Here is a 19041-nt window from a genome sequence, read left to right on the forward strand (position 1 = left end):
ACACCTGAGGAGCTGTACATTTCCCCCATCTTTTGGACAAGATGGGGTCCCGGCCTCTGGGAGCCCTGGCCTCTGTCAAGTGAGATTACCTGCGCCTGTTCTCCAAGGCTGGGGATGCATTGAGCACATGTGTTGTGGGTAAAATGATCTGTGCAGACTGTGTCATGTGGGGAGTCATTACCTGGGCATCAGGGCGGAGTGGGGAATCTCACCTGCTGGTGGAGATCCACCCCTGAGCTTCTGGGCTCCCGAAAGGGCCCAGGCAGGTGTGGGGATGCCACCTGGGTCCCCGTGGCCTCCAGGTAGGGCGCCTCCTGGCGGGGGTTGGCCTTAACACCGCGCACGTGGTGGGCTGGGCTGTGGACACTCTGGGGACATACACGGATGCTTGAGTGTTTCTTCAGGAAGCTTTTAAACTGCGCTTCAGGACTTGGGGCTACTACAGGACATCCTGGGGTAGAACCCACAGTCTCTCAGGCCAGACGGCCATGGGACCCCCACGGACGTGCAATGTGAGCACAGAGAAGTTACTTCTTAACTGCTTTGTGCCTGTTTTCCCTCTTCTGGAAAGCAGGAGAAGCATCCGTACCTCCCCCCTACGGTCACTGGGAAGATGAAAGAGACAGTATAGGTCTGTACACCCGTTATTGACAATTCTGAATGTCAGAAAGTGTGAAACCTGATTTTTTTTTTTTTTTTTTTTTGGTAGCTCATTTGGCAGCAAAATTTGACCTGGCTGATGTGAAGCTATTTATAGGCTTTATTTAAGTCAAGTTGGTGAATATCTCCCTGTTTTGCTGCTGACATATAAATATGCTTGATAGCTTCTGAGGTGTTCCCAGATACTCAGGAAATGTACTGTGTTACCTTTCTAGAACCTGAAAAAGTCTGAATTCTGGGACACATCTGGCTTTGAGGATTTAGGGTAGGGGTCATGGACGGGCATATGCAAGGCATTTGGGGAGAGTCCCACCATCATGCTCAGGAGACCTTAGGTAGAGCTGTCTTTCAACCCCACCGAACTGCCTTTTCCTTCCTTCCTCAAGCTCTGGGCTGTGCAGGGTGGGGCCCTTCACCTGCTTTTAGGCTGTCCCTGCTGGCCCTGTGCGTGCAGGCGCCCCGCTGGTGCCCTTCCTCCCAGGCAGGAGGGGAAACAGCTCCTTTGCTAAGTGCCAACCTCCATAGCAGGTTGATTTGTGCTTGGGACATGGAGGAAGGGCCCACACCTGGCCCACCCTGGGGTATCAGACTTGGGATCTGATGCGTGTGGTTTGTCTCTGTCTCAGAGACTCAGATTGCTGCCCAGTCTGTCGCTTCCTCCAAGGGCAGGGCCCCCGGTTGTCCTTCTGCCTCTCCAGGGGGTGGTCATGCTTGTGTTGGAGGTTCCGTTTCTCTGGTTCCCACTGGGTGGCTGGGCCCAGCTAGTGAGGCGTGCGCGGCCTTCCTGGTCCTGGGAATCCTGTTGGCTCAGACACCATGTTCTAGAGGGGCTGTGGGGTGGGGAGTGCTTCTGCCTGCAGAGGAAGGCAGATAGGAAGATTGGAGGTGAGCCTCCCTTTATTTATATATTTACTGCTGGACTCCCCCACCCCCAGTAAGACATCTCTTTTGAGATGCTTGCCTCCCAGTGTTTCTGGCCTGACTCCCTAAGGGAACAGGACACTCTCATCTGGCCAATGGCTCCATCCTTGTCCTCTAGGGGTAATTCCATTCATGCCACCCCAACTTTTTTATTTTATTTTATTTTTATTTTTTTTAAAGATTTTTATTTATTTATTTGACAGAGAGAGACACAGCGAGAGAGGGAACACAAGCAGGGGGAGAGGGAGAGGGAGAAGCAGACTCCCCGCTGAGCAGGGAGCCCGATGCGGGACTCGATCCCAGGACCCTGGGATCATGACCTGAGCCGAAGGCAGACACTTAACGACTGAGCCACCCAGGCGCCCCCACCCCAACTTTTTTTTAAAGAGTCCTCCCCCTACCCGCAAAAGGAAAAAAGATGCTTTAAGTGTCTTGCCTCAAGCCAGCATTTCAGCTAGCTGTACTTTGCTTTTCTGTTTGGGTTGTAAGACCCCGCAATTAAGAAGACCCCCGCCTCAGATTAATTGTAGCCCAAGTTGGCTCACAAGGAGGCAGCGTGCCATTTCCCTCGGTCTCCCAGCTTTTGAGGCCGAGGGAGCTGGGGCGCTTTGGGCAAAGTGGGTCTCAGACAGAGGCGTGCCCTTGCTGGGGATGGCATGGGGGGCAGAAGGGTGGCAGGACCGGATTTCAGGGCCCGACGCTGTGTCCCTGAGCCTCCCTGCCCTCTTCCTCCCTCTCGGCAGGCGGTCAGACGGGTAGGGCCGGCCCCCGGTGGCCATGAAGTGGGCAGAGTCCCGCCCATTCCTGCCGTTCCTGGGCCACGGCCCCGCGGGGTCTGATGCCTCGCCGGGCCCACTGCCTGTGCTCGACAAGCACAGACATGGTCGGCTTTCTTTTTGAGGAACTGTTTTCTTTTCCGGCTGTGATCTGCGGGCATCTGCGTGGGTCTTGCAGGTTGTGTGAGGGTCGGAGGCTGGGCAAACACTGATGCCAGCCGGTCGACGACACCTACTATGCGCCGGGTGCCGTGCGGGGGGCCGCAGCTCTGCGTGCTGCTGAGAGTGGCTGGGGCAGCCACCGCCTGCATTCTGGGGCTCCCACCCAGAAGCTCCAGGGTGAGCCCCTTCTCTTCTTGTGGCCACTGCCTGGATTTAGGCGAGAGGGCAGGTCGCGCTTGCCCTTGGTGCCTCTCCCCTTCCTACCCCCGTTGTCCCCAGAGCCTGCCTGTGACCGTGGCACTTTGCGTTTACAGAGCATTTCCCAGTCCTGTTCTCCTCTGACCCTCATTGCAGCCCTGCAAGGTATTCAGAGCCCAGCGAGTGGAAACTGAGGCTCAGAGCAGGAGGGAGCTGGCTAGGGCCACAAGGCCTAGGAGCAGGGAAGCAGGACCAGCCTGTGGGGTGACATGGTGACTTGGCCAGCGTGGGGGTGGCAATGCCAACAACTATTTTTCCCCCTTGTGGTTCTTTTCTGAGTCCTTCTAGTCGGAGTGAAGTTTGGGGCTGAGAGGCTTCCAGGTCCAGCTCCTGCCTCCTGGGCCCAGACACAGGAAGGAGCGGTCTGTACCCTCCTGGGTGTCCCGGGCCAGGCCACATGCTCTGAGCTGTCTGCTGGGCTTGGTTCAGGGACAGCTGAGGGGAGCATGAGCCGGCGGGGAGTCTGTTAGGGCAACCGTCCTGAGTCTGAAAGAAGGAGATATTCTGCCCATTGAGTATGATGGCCTAGGCCTCTAGGGAAGCCCGTGTGCAAGAGAGGGTAGATTTGACACCATTCTTTACTCTTCCTGCCTCATTCCCTGTGCTTACTGAGGGCTACCGTGTGGGGGCTGGGGCTGGCACTGAGCTAAACCCTTCCCAGACATCATTCCCTTCAATCCTCAAGTCCGGGAGGGAGGTATCCATTGTTAACTGTCTTCATGTTACAGGTGAGGTTTGTGACTCAGAGAGGGGAGGTTACTTTCCCTAGGTCACACAGCATGTATGTAGCAGATTCAAGACTCAACCCAAGTCCATGCACTTAACCTCCACTGCCTATGCTTCTTTCCTCCTGGGTGGCCTGGTGCTTGTTGGGGGCAGGCCTGGGGGCGCCTGAAGGATGTGGGTTCTGCAGGCGCTGGTGAGTTAGCAAGGGAGCTGTTTCCCCGGGCACCCCCTGCCCATATCGAGGCTACGTCAGGCCACCTGACTATGTCTTGACCGCCTGCCAACCTGGGAAGCCTCCAGAATTACACACTCAGCTCCCATTGAGAGCTGGCCGGGAGGTTGTGGCCATTTGAACCATCTGCCTCTACCACTTGTGGGCCTCAGTTTCCAAGTCTGTGAAATGGGACAGAGTCCTTGCCTCCCGCCTCCCTAGCATTGGGGTGTAGGGTATTGGGGCCTTTGAGAGCTAGCGTGTCCTGGGTCTGGGTGGGGTGGTCTGTCTGTGGCTTTTGTACTCCTGGGAGTCAAAGGCAGCCGCAGGTCCCCTGTGCACTGGAAGTGCTCCGTATGTGGGATTTTGTCCTGTTCCACGCGCCACCCCCCCCCCGCCCCGCCATGCCCCTCTCCCCTCCTCCCCAGGGGTCCTTGCAGAGGAAAGCTTGCAGTCTTCAGAGCAGTCTTCTGAGCCTCCGTTTCCACATCTGGGGCTTGCGGATAACCATTGCACTTGCCCAGGGTGTTGCTGTGAAAATCAGAGTAGGCATTCGGAAAATGTCATCAGATGGGCTCAGTCCCATCATCCTGGTCGGTTGCTCCTTATACCCTGTTTAATTTTCTTCATTTAATTTTTCTTGTTCCTCATCTTCATGCTAGGGATTCGGCTTGGGTAAGAAATTGAAAGCTACACAACGATGAGCTGTCATCTGGTTGTGTCCCCGACCCTTGTGCGAGCATCCTCTCGGGCCTCGGTGCCCACACGGTCAGATGGAAAGAGCACAAACTTCCATGCAGTGTGTTCTGCTCTGGGCAGTGCAGTCGCCGTCTCGAATGTCATCAGCACGACAGTTCTGTGATTCTGCTATTGTTTCCCATTTCACAGAGAGGGAGGTGAAGGCTCAGCGCCAGGGAGCGGCAGAGCCAGGATTAGAACCCAGCCTGGCTCATTTCCCTGTGGGACCGAGCACCTAGGGTAGCTCCGGGCTTAGACACGCGGCAGGTGGGCTGGCAGGTGGGCTGGCCGGGAGGCCGCGGGAAGGGAAGGGGAGGTCAGCGTATGGCAGTGGAGCCCGGGAGTGGCCCTGGCTCGTGCTCACCCTGGCATCGCGCACCCCCCCGCCTTTTTTTCCCCTTGCCCCCCCCCGAGCTCCCCTTCCTTGGCCTTTTGCTCCCCCCTCCTCAGTTGCCCTAATGACTTAGCCCAGGTGGCAAGTTGCGTGGAGAAAGTACTCCAGGGAAATAAGAGTCCTTGCTACCAGCCTGGGCCTCAGGTGTGTGCACGGCGGCCCTCCCTGGGGGTCTGGTGAGCTGCGCCTCCCCCACCCCCAGCTGTTAGGCAGGAACTGGAGAGCTGTGTGTTTTGTGTAGCCGTGTGTGGTGTGTATGACCGCGCGACAGACGACGGTAGAGGACTGTGTGTGTGTGTAATTCCGTGCATGTGCGTGTGCGTGCAGGCGTCTCCGTGTTTATGTGTGTGCCGGAGGCGGGTGGTGCCCGGCGAGGGGGACGTGGGGACGGTGTGGGGCTGGGGGCAGGGGCCGCAGCTGTGGATGGTGGGCACTAGCCTTACCTTCTTTGCTGGTTGAAACTATCTTTGTAGAACAGAGTTAAACACATGTTTAGATAATTAGAACAAAAGCCAAAAGAACAATTCCATTCAAAGGGATGAAGCTGGGAGGTGGGGGCCCACCAGGATGTGGGGGGTCGAGTTCTGGCTCCCCAGCTCTCTGCGGCCTTCACTGCGTTTTGATCGCGCTATTTAGAAAATCCCTTTGTTGTAGGATAAACTGACATTGGCTGGCGAGTTTCTGCTGTGAAGTTCGCTGTGTTCCGGGGCCCACTCGGGACAGCCAGGCCATGAGGAGCTGATTAAATGAGCTAATTTTCATTTGTTCAGCGGTTACAGATGCGGAGGCCTTTCCATGCCCTTTTCCTGAGGTTTTATTTATTTATTATTATTATTTTTTTCTGGAAAGAGAAAGACCTTCAGGACTCCCTTTTCTCTTCCCACCCCCCCACCCCCCCTTTAAGAATAAACATATGAAAACCTTTCTAACAAGACCTTGGACTGGGAAAGCCAGGCTCCAGTATGGGCGTAGTGGCTAGAGGTGCCATTGGGGGGCTCCCCGAGTCTGTGAGCTGGGGCGGGGCTGCTGGGCCTGGGCCGCCCACTGCTGCTGAGAGCGAGGAGGAACCGGCTGAGGGGTGGAGAGGTTTGTTGGAAGCGGCCACAGATCTCGGGCCTTTGCATGTGCTGAGCTGCTGCTTGGGTCCTCTCTTTGCATCCCTGCTTCATTCCCTTGGCTGATTCTTGAGGTTGCTCCTTCTAGAAAACCCCATTCCCCCACTGGCCCATGGGCTTCTCCAGTCACAGCAAGGATCACAGACGCAGGACCCCTGCCTCCCACACACGAGGCCTCTGTAGGGCAAGAGCAAGGCCTGCCTATCCCTCTCGTGCCCCCAGCTCTAGAGTGCCTGGTGAGTCAGAAGCTTGGCATCGACTCTGTCGCATGACCTAATGAGCGAATGAATGAAGGAGTGAATGAGTGCATGAGTGAACGGGTGGATGACGTCTGCACTCACTGAGCTCTACTAGAGCCCAGGCTCCGGATGTCAGGACCCAGATCTCCAGGTGTCATGGGTCCCTGGGCCACCTCCTCACCCCCGCGTCTGTCTTCCTCACTGATGTGCGGCGAGGATTCAGTGTTGAGGGCTGGATCCCCAAAATGAACATCGCGGCAGCTGGGAGCTCATGCCCGCCTGGCCCAGCGTGAGCCTGAGCCCCAGGCCCGGGATGCAGCTCAGGCCCGGCGCCGCTGGAAATCTGACTGAAGGCCCGGTGGAGGGAAGCAGGGGGGGAAATTGCTCCGTGGGCTGGCTTTTTACAGCACTTACAGGCAAGCGGGCCTTGGGGGATAATGTGCCAACAATGAAGGGTGCTCAGAGCACAGAACAGGAGGGACTGTGTGTCTGCCTCCAGTTTCCACCCCTCGATCTTGCCGAAGCTGCCTGGCCCCCTCCCTGCTCTTTCCTTTTTAACACCACCTTTTGCTGGGTTGGGGCACCTTTTAGAAGCAGCGGGGTTTCCCCTGGAGCCGTGCAGTGGCTGTGGTCCGGCCAGTTTCCGAGGCCTGGTTTCCATTTGCTGAGAGCTCCTTCCCGCAGACGGCACCCCACCCACCCCGCCCAGGGGCCTCTGAGGGGCTGTCCCCCACCCTGTCCTGGCAGCCCCGGAGCGTCTCTCTGTGCTCCTTCTTTAACCCTGACCTCGGGGACAGGCAGGGGAGCAGCGCCGTCCCAGGCCCCCCTCTCCGCAAGAATCCCAGAGCTGGGGGGTGGGGGGAGTCAGAGCTTCCCGGGCGCCCCTGGGGCCTGGGGCCCTCAACGGGGTCAACATCTGGCTGAGTGGCCGAGCCTTTGGCCTCCTCTGCCTCCTCCTCCCCACCCTCCCCGAGGCCCTTCCTCTCCCCACTTGCTGGATGCTCTGCCAAGCGCCGCGGCGGGAGCAGCGCACTCTCAACCCATCCTCTCCCGGCTGAGGCCGAGGGTGGGGATGCGTCCTGGGGCTGAGGTCACCGGTGGGGCAGTGGGAAGTGCCTCTCCAGCCTCGACCGCCCCACCGCTGGGTGCCGGGAACAAGGGCATCGACCGACTTGTCCTGGGGTGCCCTGGTGAGCAGGGGGAGAGGTAAGCGGAGGGGCGGGGTTGGAGGGGAAGAATGAATAAAACAGGCCAGTTGGTGTCTGCGCTGACCGCCAAGAGTCCCATTAGAGGCTCCAGCTCGTTGGGAAGCGGAATGTTCGCTCAGAGTGGAATCTAACCCAGGAGGAAGGAAACTGTTTTCCTGGAGTTGGGAGAGGAGAAGTGAAGGCCTAGGAGGCATTTGGTGGTGGTGGTGGTGGGGGGTCAGATCCATGTGGGGGCGGGGGGCTCCTTGGGGAGTACCCTGACTTCTGGGTCTGGTGCTGCTCTTCTCTCAGTGCCCCCTCCCCCCAGATCGGGGGCCTCGTGGCCTGTCTCCTGTGAAGAGGCCTGGCTTATAGCTCTCATGATGGTCTGGGTGCCCCTTGGGCTGGTGTGACCCTGAGCGTCTGCTGGCCCCTAGGCGCCTTGGTCCCCCCCTCCGACCCTCACGTCTCCCCCCTCTTCTCTTGCACCGTAGTTTCTGGCCTGGAGCGGGGAGGCTGCCGGAGTGCTGGCTTCTGGGCCCAACCTTGCCACCCACAAAGCCAGCGTGGCCCCGAGCCATCACCTCCCAGGCTCGGGTCTCCTCTCCAACACGGGGATGACATGCCAAGAGTGCAGGGAAACAGGCCTCTGGACTGTGGATCACCAGACCATGACTCCTGATGGATTTGGGGGGCCCCGTGGGGTGGGGGGGACTCGGTGGTAAGCGGGTGTGTGTCGAGGCCAGCCGCTTGTTCTCCTCGGGAAGGAGCTGGTGAGTTTCTTTCTGTTTATGTCGTAACCAGGCTACCGAGGTGGCAAACGGGTTCTGCAGTTACACAGCGTTTCAGAAGCAAATTGATAGGATAACATGTTATTATTGGCTACTGGGTTAATAGCTATTTTGGCAGCAGTACCAATCCTGCGTGGTGTTGCTGGCATGGGTGTGAGAATGGCGCCGTGGGCTAGAGGGGAATGGTGGGTGCGTTTTGCACCGGGTGGCAGACTGGGGGGGACCCCGGGGGCAGTGCCTTCTTGGAGGATGCTCAGCCCCGATTAGCTGTTGCCGAAACCAGGATCAGAGAGGTTGAGAGACCCGCGTCAGGTCGCACAGTGAGTCGATGTGGGGTTGGACGTGAGGTCCCCGTGGGGATGAATAGCTTGGCCAGTGATCTCTGAGGGCAGGACAAGTGCCCTCAATCTGAGCATCATGTTGGCATCTCGGAAAATAGAGATTTGGAATGTACCCAAGTTAGCCTGCTCGAGCTTCAGGGCATTTTGCTCCTGCTCGTCCCCCAGCCTGGAAGGCTCTTCCTCCAGATTCCCCCTTGGCTTGCTTCCTTGCTTGCTTCAGCTCTCTGCTCAGGTATCACCTTGTCACCTGTCCAGAGCGATACCTCAGCCATCCCGTTCCACGATTCTTCTAGCGCTGCCTGACTTCTTATAGATGATTTATGGCTTCAGGACCAGCTCCTCTCATTACCCTGTAGGCTCTCTGAGGGCAAGGACTTTGCTTTGCTTACGACCCTGTCCCAGAGCCTGGAACTGGGCTGGTAGAATGGGCATTTGGTAATACTTGTTGCAGGAATAAGCAAATGTAAATTGCAATGTCATTTAAAACAATGGCTTCCATGTAACAGATGACTATCTTTCTCTCCTCTTGGAGGACAGTGGGTGTTGGGGGATTCTGTTATTCCTGTCCCCAAGAGGTGGTCAGCATCTCCTCCCTTAGGATTCATGTTGACAATTTTTTCTTGCTAAAGAAGCGTAGGAGGGAATGAGCTCCCCACTACCAGAAGGGACCCTACCTTTCTTGCAGAGGGGATTTCGGTCCTGGGTGCAGAGGTGGATCGTGTCCCCTTGAAGGCTTTTCTATATATGGGCTTTTTGATGGGCTCAGTGGTAAGGTGGGGTGGGGGGTGGTTGGCTCTATCACATGACATTAGTAGCTTTTGTTCCAGACCTGGGGAATGGTGGTGTGAGGACATGGGAAATTAAGGATACTCATGGGAAGGGCAGACTGGGAGTGGGACTGGTGAGCCCTGCACTGAACCAGGGGTTTTCCTAGTGACCTTTGCTCTTGATGCCCCAGGTCTGGAAGTGACACGCAGTGATATGTTCATTGACTATTTCCTGTGTACCTGGTGCTGGGCCAAAGTGCTGAACCTGGAGTATCCAACCTAATCCTCACCATAGCCAGAGGAGGCTGAGAGAAGTTCAGGACCATGTCTGAGGTCATACAGCTGGTCAGTGGTGGGGCTGAGATGTGAACCCAGGCTCTCTTGGTTCTAGAGCATTCCTGGACGTGGTCCTGATGCTCCTAGAATGTAAGCTCCGTGGAGTGGGGCTTTGCTGGGTGTGTTTGCTGTCCCAGCTTGTGGAGAGAGCCCGGCACAGAGTAGATGCTCAGGAAATATTTGGATTGAATGAATGAATGAATGAATGCAAGGAGTTTCCTAAGATGAATGGGGCGCAGTCACTTACAACTGTTGGCCCCTTTGGGCAGGAGCAAAGGAGAAATCCAGGGCAATGGTGGCCGGGAAGGGGTGACACCCACATGGGCTTGGCTGGTCTGACTTTCTCCCAGAAGAATTTACGAGGGCGCCTGCTTGGCTGTGAGTTCCTAGTGGGAGGACACACTTGTTTGTGGGTGCTGGGTGGTTAGTGGGAAGGTCTTGGAGTTCCCTCATAGGGAAGACATGCATGCACATTCATGCACGTGTGGGTATGTGTGTGGATTCCTGCGTGCACACATACCCCCTCACACCCAGCCTCAGCCTCCAATGTGTTGTGTGGAAAGAGGCAACCATTGGAAGGGTTTTATCGGACAAAAAACCCCCCCTCCCAATCACATTGCTGAGTCTGTACCTTCAAGAACATGGAATCTCAGCCTTATTAAATCTAGCCATTTGTTCTGCTCTGGTCTGGTCTATTTAAGAAGGCCCCCCACCCCAATTCTTCCCTTCCCTCTACTCTTGGGGTCTCCTTTGTTTTAATGCCCTTCCTCCAGAGATTCAGGCTGAGGCAGCGTAGCTGAGCTCTGCCTCCATCCCTGCACCACCCCAGTCCTCCCCATACCTTGCTCTCTCCCCAGTTCCAAGAGGTTCTTTCAAATTAAAGAATGACCGATGCGTGCTGCACTGAAGACTGGACTAATTGCATTCTACCACTGTGTGCAGGACCCCTGGGGACCTCGGTAACACTGGACAGGCTCTGCAGGGGCAGCCCCTCCGGGCCAAGTGGTCAGGCTAGTGGCTTCCAGCTGGAACCTTTACCCCACCAACCCCTGGCTTCCACCTGACAGGAGCCTCCTGGTGTGATCCTTGGTACCTTCTAATTCTTCTTCTTTTTTAAGATTTTATTTATTTATTTATTTATTTATTTATTTATTTATTTATTTATTTAGAAAGTGAGGTGGGGAGGGGCAGAGGGAGAGGGAGGAGAGAGAATCCCAAGCAGACTCCATGCTGAGTGTGGAGCCCAATGTGGGGCTCAATCTCACGACCCTTAGATGGTGACCTGAGCCAAAATCAAGAGTCAGACGGTTAACTGACTGAGCCACCCAGGCACCCCTCCTTGCACCTTCTTTGTGATTAGTTTTGTCATTCATCCATCCATCTGTCCATCCATCCCTCCGTCTGTCCATCATTCATTTATTCACGCCATGGTTATCAAGTGCTTCTTCTAGGCCAAGACCTGGAACACACTCTTTCATCCATTCATTCATTCTTTAGTCATCCAGCAGATAGTTGTCACCAGGTACCTTGTAGGGGCTCCCAGGGATCCAGGAATGTGAGGCTTTTTGTCTCCAGGCAGTTCTAAGCCAAGAGCACCTGTGGGGAAGCCCTCATAATATCATTGGAAGATGAACAATGGTGTGAGAAGTGCTGTTCAGGTGTAGTGCGGGGTGGAGGAGTAAGGAGATCAGCCCATTCGTAGCCTGCGTCCAGCAGGGTGACCTGGCTGAAACTCTTGTCATTGGTTCATTCCCTCACGGGACCTACTCTGTGCCTGGCACTGAGGTGAGCTTGTACCCAGCCCTGCTGGGGACAGTGGCTCCTGGTGGGCAATGGACCTAGCATTACCCTCAGGGATGCCCTTCACCTGAGCTGGGCTGGGGGCAGTGTCCCCCTTTCCAGATGCCCCTGGGAGGAGGATGTCAATGCCTGCATAGTGATGCATTGTGTGCAGGATCCTGGGTGATTGATCACTTTCCAACAGGGTAGTCTCTCTCAGTTTATACTTCTGTATTATGTTAATCTTCTCAGACTCCGTGTGTGTGTGGCGGGGGGGGGTGGTGGTGGTGGGATTCCCATAAATCCAACGATGAGATTGATGAATCAGGCAGCTAGATCCTGCTGGCTCGGCAGGGTTCTGCCTTGGGGCAAGTCCCCTCCTCAGACGTCAAGGGCCTCAGTGTCCCCACATGCACAGTGAGTGGTTCACTGGGCAGGTCTGAGGTCTGCTTTAGCAGTCTGAGCCTCAGTTCCCTCATCCCTAAAATGCATCTAGTGAAAGGATTATATGTGGTTTAAATGCATTAACACAAGCAAAACATTTATGACCAACAATTTAACTAACTCAATAATTGACACAAAAATTAGCATGCCATATAGTAAGTGCTCAGTAAATGTAGTTTATGATGATGATCTTCAAGTCTATGGATGAGAGTAGGCACAGCGTGGGGCCCGAGAAAGGCCTGGTTCCTGCATGAGGAGGTGGTGGCCCATTCGGTCTGAGAAAGCAGAGGTAGGGGGCAGGGGACTGTGCAGGGGCACCTAGAGAAGGGTCAGTGAGGCTGAGAAAGGACCAGGGGACTACCCACCCCAGTTGTGATGTCTAGGACGTCAGCGGCTCTGTCCACCCTTGGAAGTCCAGTGGGGGGAACTCCCCTAGGCCACAGCCACCTCTGGGGGATGCCAGCCCTGCGACGGGGCCGGGGGTGGGCTCCTCCTTCTCACTGTGGTCCTGGGCCAGGTGGCCACCTCCCCTCGGCTGCCCTTCTGGAGCCTTCCCCGGGGCCTGATGGCTTGCTTTAATCTCCCTCCCACCACAGGCAGGGCTGGGGCAGCCTTCAGTCATTGAGGCTCGATAGCTCGGTAACAAAGCCCAGGATGGCAATTTTTCTGGAGGCTGAAACATGAAAATCCAGGGAAAATTGAAATTCTCTCTGCTGAGTCGTAGATGTGGATGAGTATAAAGGGTGAGTGGGACCCGCAGGGTGGCTGTGTTGCTGGCAGAAGCACATCAGCGAGAGTCCTAGGGCTCTCCCCTCCTCCCCGCGGGGCTCAGGCCACTTCCTCCCCCGGCCTGCATCTCTGGCCAGGCGCTGTGCTGGGCACACAGCCTGCAGGGGAGGGATGGACACACAGCGCTGCAGTCCCATGGGAACTGTGGGCTTCGGCAGGGGCGCCACGGTGAGGACCCAGGCCCCTCTCGGGGATACACAGCCAGACGTCAGGTGGTTCAAGCAACTTTTTTTTTTTTTTAGTAATTATGTTTATTTTGATGGACGTTACCAAAGCATCATACCCATGATTTCATCAAGACAGTTATTCGGGATTACGCACGGGAAGGTAGTATGCTCAGGTCCAAGGCAAGTGAAAGGCAAAGCTGAGTAATAATGCCAGGCACGGGTCTTGAAGGGGGCCTCTCGGTGACCTGAGCCTGGCAAGCTCGCCCTGGCGAGGGGCTGGACAGACTCAGCTTCTGGGGGCGGTGCCACCCCCTCGGGCAAGCGTCACAGAATGCAGAGCCTGAGGCCAGGACTTGGGTGCAGGTTCTGTGATTGGGAGGTGCTCCCAGGAGGCAGTCAGGAGGGGCGGAGAAAGGGAGGCGGGGAAGGGGGAAAGGTCCGGGTCATTGCTCGGACCCCAGGCTCGCGTCCGCTGGGATCTGCACGCATGTGCCAGAAGCCCCTGGCTCGGTCTCCCTTCGGTTGAGGGCCACACCGGGTGGGGGGGCATTAGCTCCCTGCCCCTGGGCTGAGCGGGAGTGAGCAGATTGAGGTCTGGGGCTCTAATCAGCCACTGAGCTGCGGAGGCGACTGGGGTACCAGCGGCTCTGTCGTCCCCCCAGGCCTCCGTGTCCTCCCTCTGTAAAATGGAGCCAAGCTCCTAACCGTCTCACGGACTTGCCGAGAGGGTAGCTGGCACCTGTGGGTACAAAGAGAGCAAGTGCTTTGGGGTGGGGGGGACTCTGTCCTCCCAGATGCTGGGAGGCCCCTCGCTTTTCCCTTGCTGGGGGCTGGCCCCTCCAGCTGGGCCTCGACGGATCTGACGGAGCTTCAGCAGCAGGTCTGCGCCTCCAGGTTGGACCACGTGCGCACCCTGTCCGTGCTGGTGTCTGGGCTGAGAATGCGGACACGGCCCAGACATCCTCTGGGGATTCTCGGCTGGGCATCCAGCCTGGGCTCTGTGTGGAGCCGTATCCATGGGGGCAATGTTCGTGCTCCTGAGCCGGGGTCACCCACTCTGTTTCTGTCCCACAGGTAGGAAGACTCACGCACATGCATCCCACCGTGCTAAGAGCACAGATACCGAGGTCAGGTGAGCCATATTCAAAGCCCAGCTCGGCTGTATTTGACCTGTAAGACCCTGGACATGTCAATCTCTGCCAGCCTCAGTTTTCCCATCTGCAAAATGGGTTTGACAGTGATGACTTGTCAGACTTTGTGAATATTAAATGAGACAACATGTGGCATGGAGCAAATACTCAAGAAATATTTAGCACATAACATATGTCATTTATTATCCAATTTTATATGCACCTGTGGCATATATGTATATACATAAGATGCAACATAACCTCTTAATTATTTTTTCAATGTCTTCTCTAAGCTCCCGAGTTCTCGGTTAGAGGCACCACGTGGTTTTCTCTGATACTGGCTTTTGTGAAAATTATAATTGGAATTTGGTCATCTGTTCATTTGCTTGCTCATTCTTTACCTTCACTGAGCCCTTCCGGTGTCCACACCTCCAGGGAGAAAGTCGCATATATCAGCTGCATTCTGTAGAGGGGACAAGGGGAATCCAACTCCACAGTGCCCAGGATTTTCCCAAGGTCACACAGCAGCAGGGGGCTGAAAGCAGCCCCAGAACTAGGGTACTGGTCCAGCGCTGGTCCAGCCCGCTGTGAGGAGCCCTGGGCCAGTCTCCTGGGCTCTGCTGCCTGTGGCCAGCCAGACCTGGAGGGGATGGTGGCAGCCCCTGTGTTGTGAGTTCTGATTCTCTCAGGGGCCCTCCTCAGGGAGCACTGAATTGCAGAGGCCTCCTGAGCCTGGCTCAGGCCCCACCCACATGCCCCGACCGTGACCTCCGCCTGGCACCTGCCCTGGTTGCTGTGAGCTTGGAGAGCTGAGTGGTGGTCTCTGGGGACCGGGGGGCGAGGCCTGAGGGGTGGAGGGCTGCCGAGGTGGGGCCTGCTATAGCAGTAGGCTCCTAGGACAGGTGTTTTCCCAGCCGCCACTGCCAGGGACTTTCTCTCACACCTGCTCCCTGAGGAGCTGAGGCTGGGTTCGCTGTGACATCCCCCAGGGCCCTGGGGACCCAGCTCCCTAGGTGAGGACCTGGGCGGTCACGGGGGTTGGGGGGCATGGCACACCTGGCCTGGTGCAGACTCTGCCAGGACCAGGGGCCCAGCCCGGGCTGGTTGTACCTGTGATGTAGAGCCTCAGAAATTTCCCAGATGTGGGCATTATGCAGAGGAGAGAAGGGGGTGGAAGTTTGCTTACCCCCCCTCCACCGGCTCAGGTTCTGCTTGGTCTGCTATCTGAAGGGTTGGCTGTGGACATGGCATGTGGGATCCAAGTTGAAAGACCTTTGTTTAGGGCCCCTAGCTAACTGCGGGTGGTGGTAGGAGGGAGTGGAGACTTGCCCTGGGTCAGATGAACAGAACCCCCTGGGGCTACCTCGTTCACCCACTTGGGTCTCAGGACTTCAGCTGCACGTGCTCTGAGAGGGAAGACTTGCAGTGGCCACGTGATGAATGTCACTTTGTCACTTTGACACTGGGGGTGCCAGCCTTTCGTGCTTCATCAGCCCCTGCCGTGAGTCCTGCGAGATTTGAATATTAGCAGCGCTGTGATTTACCCAGTATTTTCTGTGGAGTCAGTTCTGTTTCCATACTTAAATTAATTCATTTATTTAATTCTGCAAAAGGAAAATCAGTATCCTTTGCTGTAGGTAGACAGTAACCTTAAAAATCAATTAAAAACAAACCTAAGGAAAAAGGCCCATGCTCATGCGGTTCCAGCCAGGAGCTGTGAGGTCTTGCGAACGCTGAGCCTGGGGTCTGTGCTCTCTCCTTGCTGGAACGTTAGAAGTTAAAGACAGCCAATGTGGCTGCCTCCTAAAATCATCATGGGTCCCAGCAATGGGACATTTCCCATGTTTTGGGGAACATGGGTCAGAGGAGAGCCTACTCCTTCCACAAAGCCCAATTTGAGTGTCCCCTGCCTTCTAACCTGACACCTCCTCTGTGCTCACTCTTTCCTGATCCTGCCCAGGACTGAGCTGTCTGGCACCCACTGGCCTTCCCTGAGGGAAAGCTCTCTATGGCCATACAGATGAGCACGGGCTGTGCGTTCTTGCCTATATCCCACAGACCCCAGGAGGTACTGGCCTGCCTTTTTCTTAGGCCCCAAGGAACATCGGAAAACGAGAGCCTGTTAGCCACGCAGGAGACTCCCGCTGGGATGCCTGGGAGGTGGGTGGAGGTGGGCCCTGAGTAACAGGTCGGGTTTGGGTGAGTTGTGATCAGGGGTGGGCAGGCTCGACGAGCATGATGGCCCGAACAAAGTCTCAGAGGCCGGGCGAGGCACAGTGGGTGGCTTTGATGGTTTTCTGACTAAATGTAGGCATAATACCAGACTCCTTCCATTAGCTGCTGTGAAACTCAGGGTACTTGTGCTCTTTGAGTCTCAAGTATCAGATCCGTGACATGGGAGAAATCATGGTGTTCACCATATAGGATGGAGGTGAGGATTTAATGAGGTAAAGCTTACAAAGAGTTGGCACCATGCCAGGCACGCACGGAGGGCTCTGCTGTTGCTGGCTGAAAGGTGAGGCTGGGACATGGGCAGTGGGAGGTACTACCAGTCTGCAGTTCAAAAAGTGGCTCTGAGACCATATCTTAGTCTAGAAAGGCTGCCAGGGACATGGGGATGTCCCAAGGACTCAGAAGTAGGCAGTGATACCAAGAGCCACAATTCAGGGTGAGAAATGGCCCAAAGGCAGTGGCCTGAGGTCAGGGAGAGGTACTGATGGTGACAGAGGGAATCAGGGAGGGCTCCCTGGAGGCAGTGTCGTGAAGGACCAGTGCCTGTTAGCCAGGACAGAGCAGGTTTGGCGAAACAGTATGTGTCACTCACCTCCCTCCCCACAAAAGAGAAAGAACAGCCATTCCCTTTCAAAGGCCCAGATGGAGACCCAGCTCTGGATGCCACGAGCCCTCTTCCCGGAAGTTGGCAGAGGAGATGGCTGAACCCTTCTCAGAAGCATCGGGGACTTCCAGACTGTAGCTCTGACTTCTGCAGCTCAAACGTAGGGAAGGGAAGAATGCTATCCAAACAAGCTTAATCCCAATCAAAGGATTATTTTCTTACAGAAAAGCTTCACCTATACTTAATAGTTTTAAATTGTTCCGGGTACCAATTAGACTTTTAATTTTGCTGTTCCCTCCGGCGGCTGGAGGATGTGTGTGGTTTGCGTTTAATCAGAGCTGATTTTTTTTTTTTTTTAAAGTGGTGTTTCCGGGGGAGGGGAGGAGACGAGGATAGTGTTTCGGGGTTTCCTCCTGGTCCTGCCAGGGCCCGTGTCTCGCGCGCCTCCCGAGTTGGGGGATCTGTGTTGTTGGGGCAGCCGTGGATGTCTCCAGAGTGCCGAGCCAAAGTCCCCTCCTGCCAGCCTGAAGACAGGTCAGGGTTCTGCCGCGGCAGTCCTGCCTGGAGAATCCAACGCCGAGTTAAATATATGGATTATCCCCAAATTTCTGCAGCAATAGGGTGAGTTATTATTGATTCACAGAGCACGACAAAACATCGCTGCATGAATTAGCAAGCAGCTGTTTCTAATTTGAGTTTAGAACGGTACACAGAGGAACTTGTTTCTCTGTTCACTCCTTTCATTTATAATGAATTTTAATCACCGCTACAGGTGAGAAAAATGTAGAAACAAGCTTGTATCTTGTGGAAGAAACAAAGGAGAGACAGATGCTAACAGATTTCCAGTCTGTGATAAAAGGGATGTTTCGGTACACTTTACATGTAATTAGAGCACAGCTGTTTCCAGTCCCAGGTCCACGAACACGGCCGAATGTGGGCTCTGCCGGTCCCCAAAGGGAGTAAAGAAAAACAGTGATTCAACCGCGAAAGCATTTTGCTTTCTCTCGAGTCGAGCAGTGAGCCTTTGCGCTGGCCCTTGGTGGTGCTGTTTCGTGGAAGCTCTCGGAGGTGACTTCGCACGACGCTTTCTCCCCACCCCGGGGCGGTGGGAGGAGGGCAGGGCGAAGTCGGGGTGCGCTGGTGGCGAAGGCCTTCCGGGCCCCTCTGCTGATTACAAGTGCCCGTCTTCGGGGAGTGTCTCGTGGGGGCAGACTGGGGGGCCCTGGCAGGACCTGATCGTGTCATTCCACACTCGTTAGTTTGATTACAGTTAACTCTTGGGTGAGTTGACGAGGGCTGGCTTTTTCCTTGCCTTTTTTTTTTTTCCTGGTCTGTTTAATTTCTGCAATAAAACTCAAACTCAATTGCATTTTCAATATCGGTGCTGAGTAAATTTGTCTAAGGGATGGAGCAGCCAGGCTGGCTGTGCGTTCTGTGAAGTCCGAGGCTCCAAGGGGCAAGGTGGAGGCCTCCTTCCTGTCCTGTGTGTCCAGTGGTCCTTTGGGGTGGCAGCAGCCGTGGGTGCAGGGCAGCGAGACCGTATCCCCCACCCCCTGCACTCTGAGCCTGGAGGCCAGGTCCATGCCCTAGCAAGGCTGCCAGTGCCTCAGTCTCTCTGTCCGTATGAGGGGGCTGGGCTGGCAGCTCTGGAAAGCTCCTTTCTCTCCGATGTCTTGGGATTGTCAATTGTAGGGCCTTTTATGCAGGTCAAGTGTCCTTTGCTTTGAGAACCGTCTTCTATAGGGTTAATTGCTGGCCCTTAACTTAGACGCCCCTGGTAGTTAATCAGGACCCAGGAAGATGGGACCACTCCCTGTCTTGTGTGCATTCAGACCAACAGGGCTGTTGCCTGCCTCTCCCTCTCTCTGTCCTCTGACCTTATATTGAGCTGGGGAGCCAGGAGCCAGTGACTATTTTTTTATTTTATACATTACAGAGAATTTCTCACATATAACATGTTACAGATATTCACTTCCTTCGACTGCATAGCAACCCGGTAGTTGGGACCATTATTATTCCCATTTTACAGATGGAGAAACGGAGGCAGTTTTCTGCATCTGTAAAACCGAGGGAAGTTCGATGATCACGGTGGAGCTGAGTGTGTAAGGACACTTTGCAACGGGGAAGGGGGCCCCGCGAGCGTGGGCACGCAGGAGAGTGAGCGCCCCTGGTCCAGACTGGGAGCCGCGGCTGGGCTCCATCGTGGATGTGCGGATGCAGAACCTCTGCCACAGCTCTCCTTCTCCTTTAAGAAAAGCCAGAAGTGAATGTGGA

General features: G+C 55.5%; 1 protein-coding gene across 4 annotated transcripts in view; it reads left to right on the forward strand.

The window, feature by feature from the left end:
- The window catches only part of ZNF423 (zinc finger protein 423), a 338493-nt gene that overhangs the window by 161744 nt on the left and 157708 nt on the right, over window positions 1-19041 (forward strand). The window contains exon 1 of one of the 4 annotated variants that reach the window (XM_045891151.3): window positions 7188-7406. The exons of 2 other annotated variants lie outside the window; for them this stretch is intronic. The gene's annotated coding sequence lies outside the window, so the exon portion shown is untranslated. Of the gene's footprint in view, window positions 1-7187; window positions 7407-17240; window positions 17389-19041 lie in introns of those variants that run through there. One more of the 4 variants, XM_045891152.3, reaches the window with a different exon arrangement.

The sequence above is a fragment of the Mirounga angustirostris genome, unplaced genomic scaffold (assembly GCF_029215605.1).
Source record: "Mirounga angustirostris isolate CCGP_5_RB_7025 unplaced genomic scaffold, mMirAng1.0.hap1 SCAF_16, whole genome shotgun sequence".
Classification (NCBI taxonomy): domain Eukaryota; kingdom Metazoa; phylum Chordata; class Mammalia; order Carnivora; family Phocidae; genus Mirounga; species Mirounga angustirostris.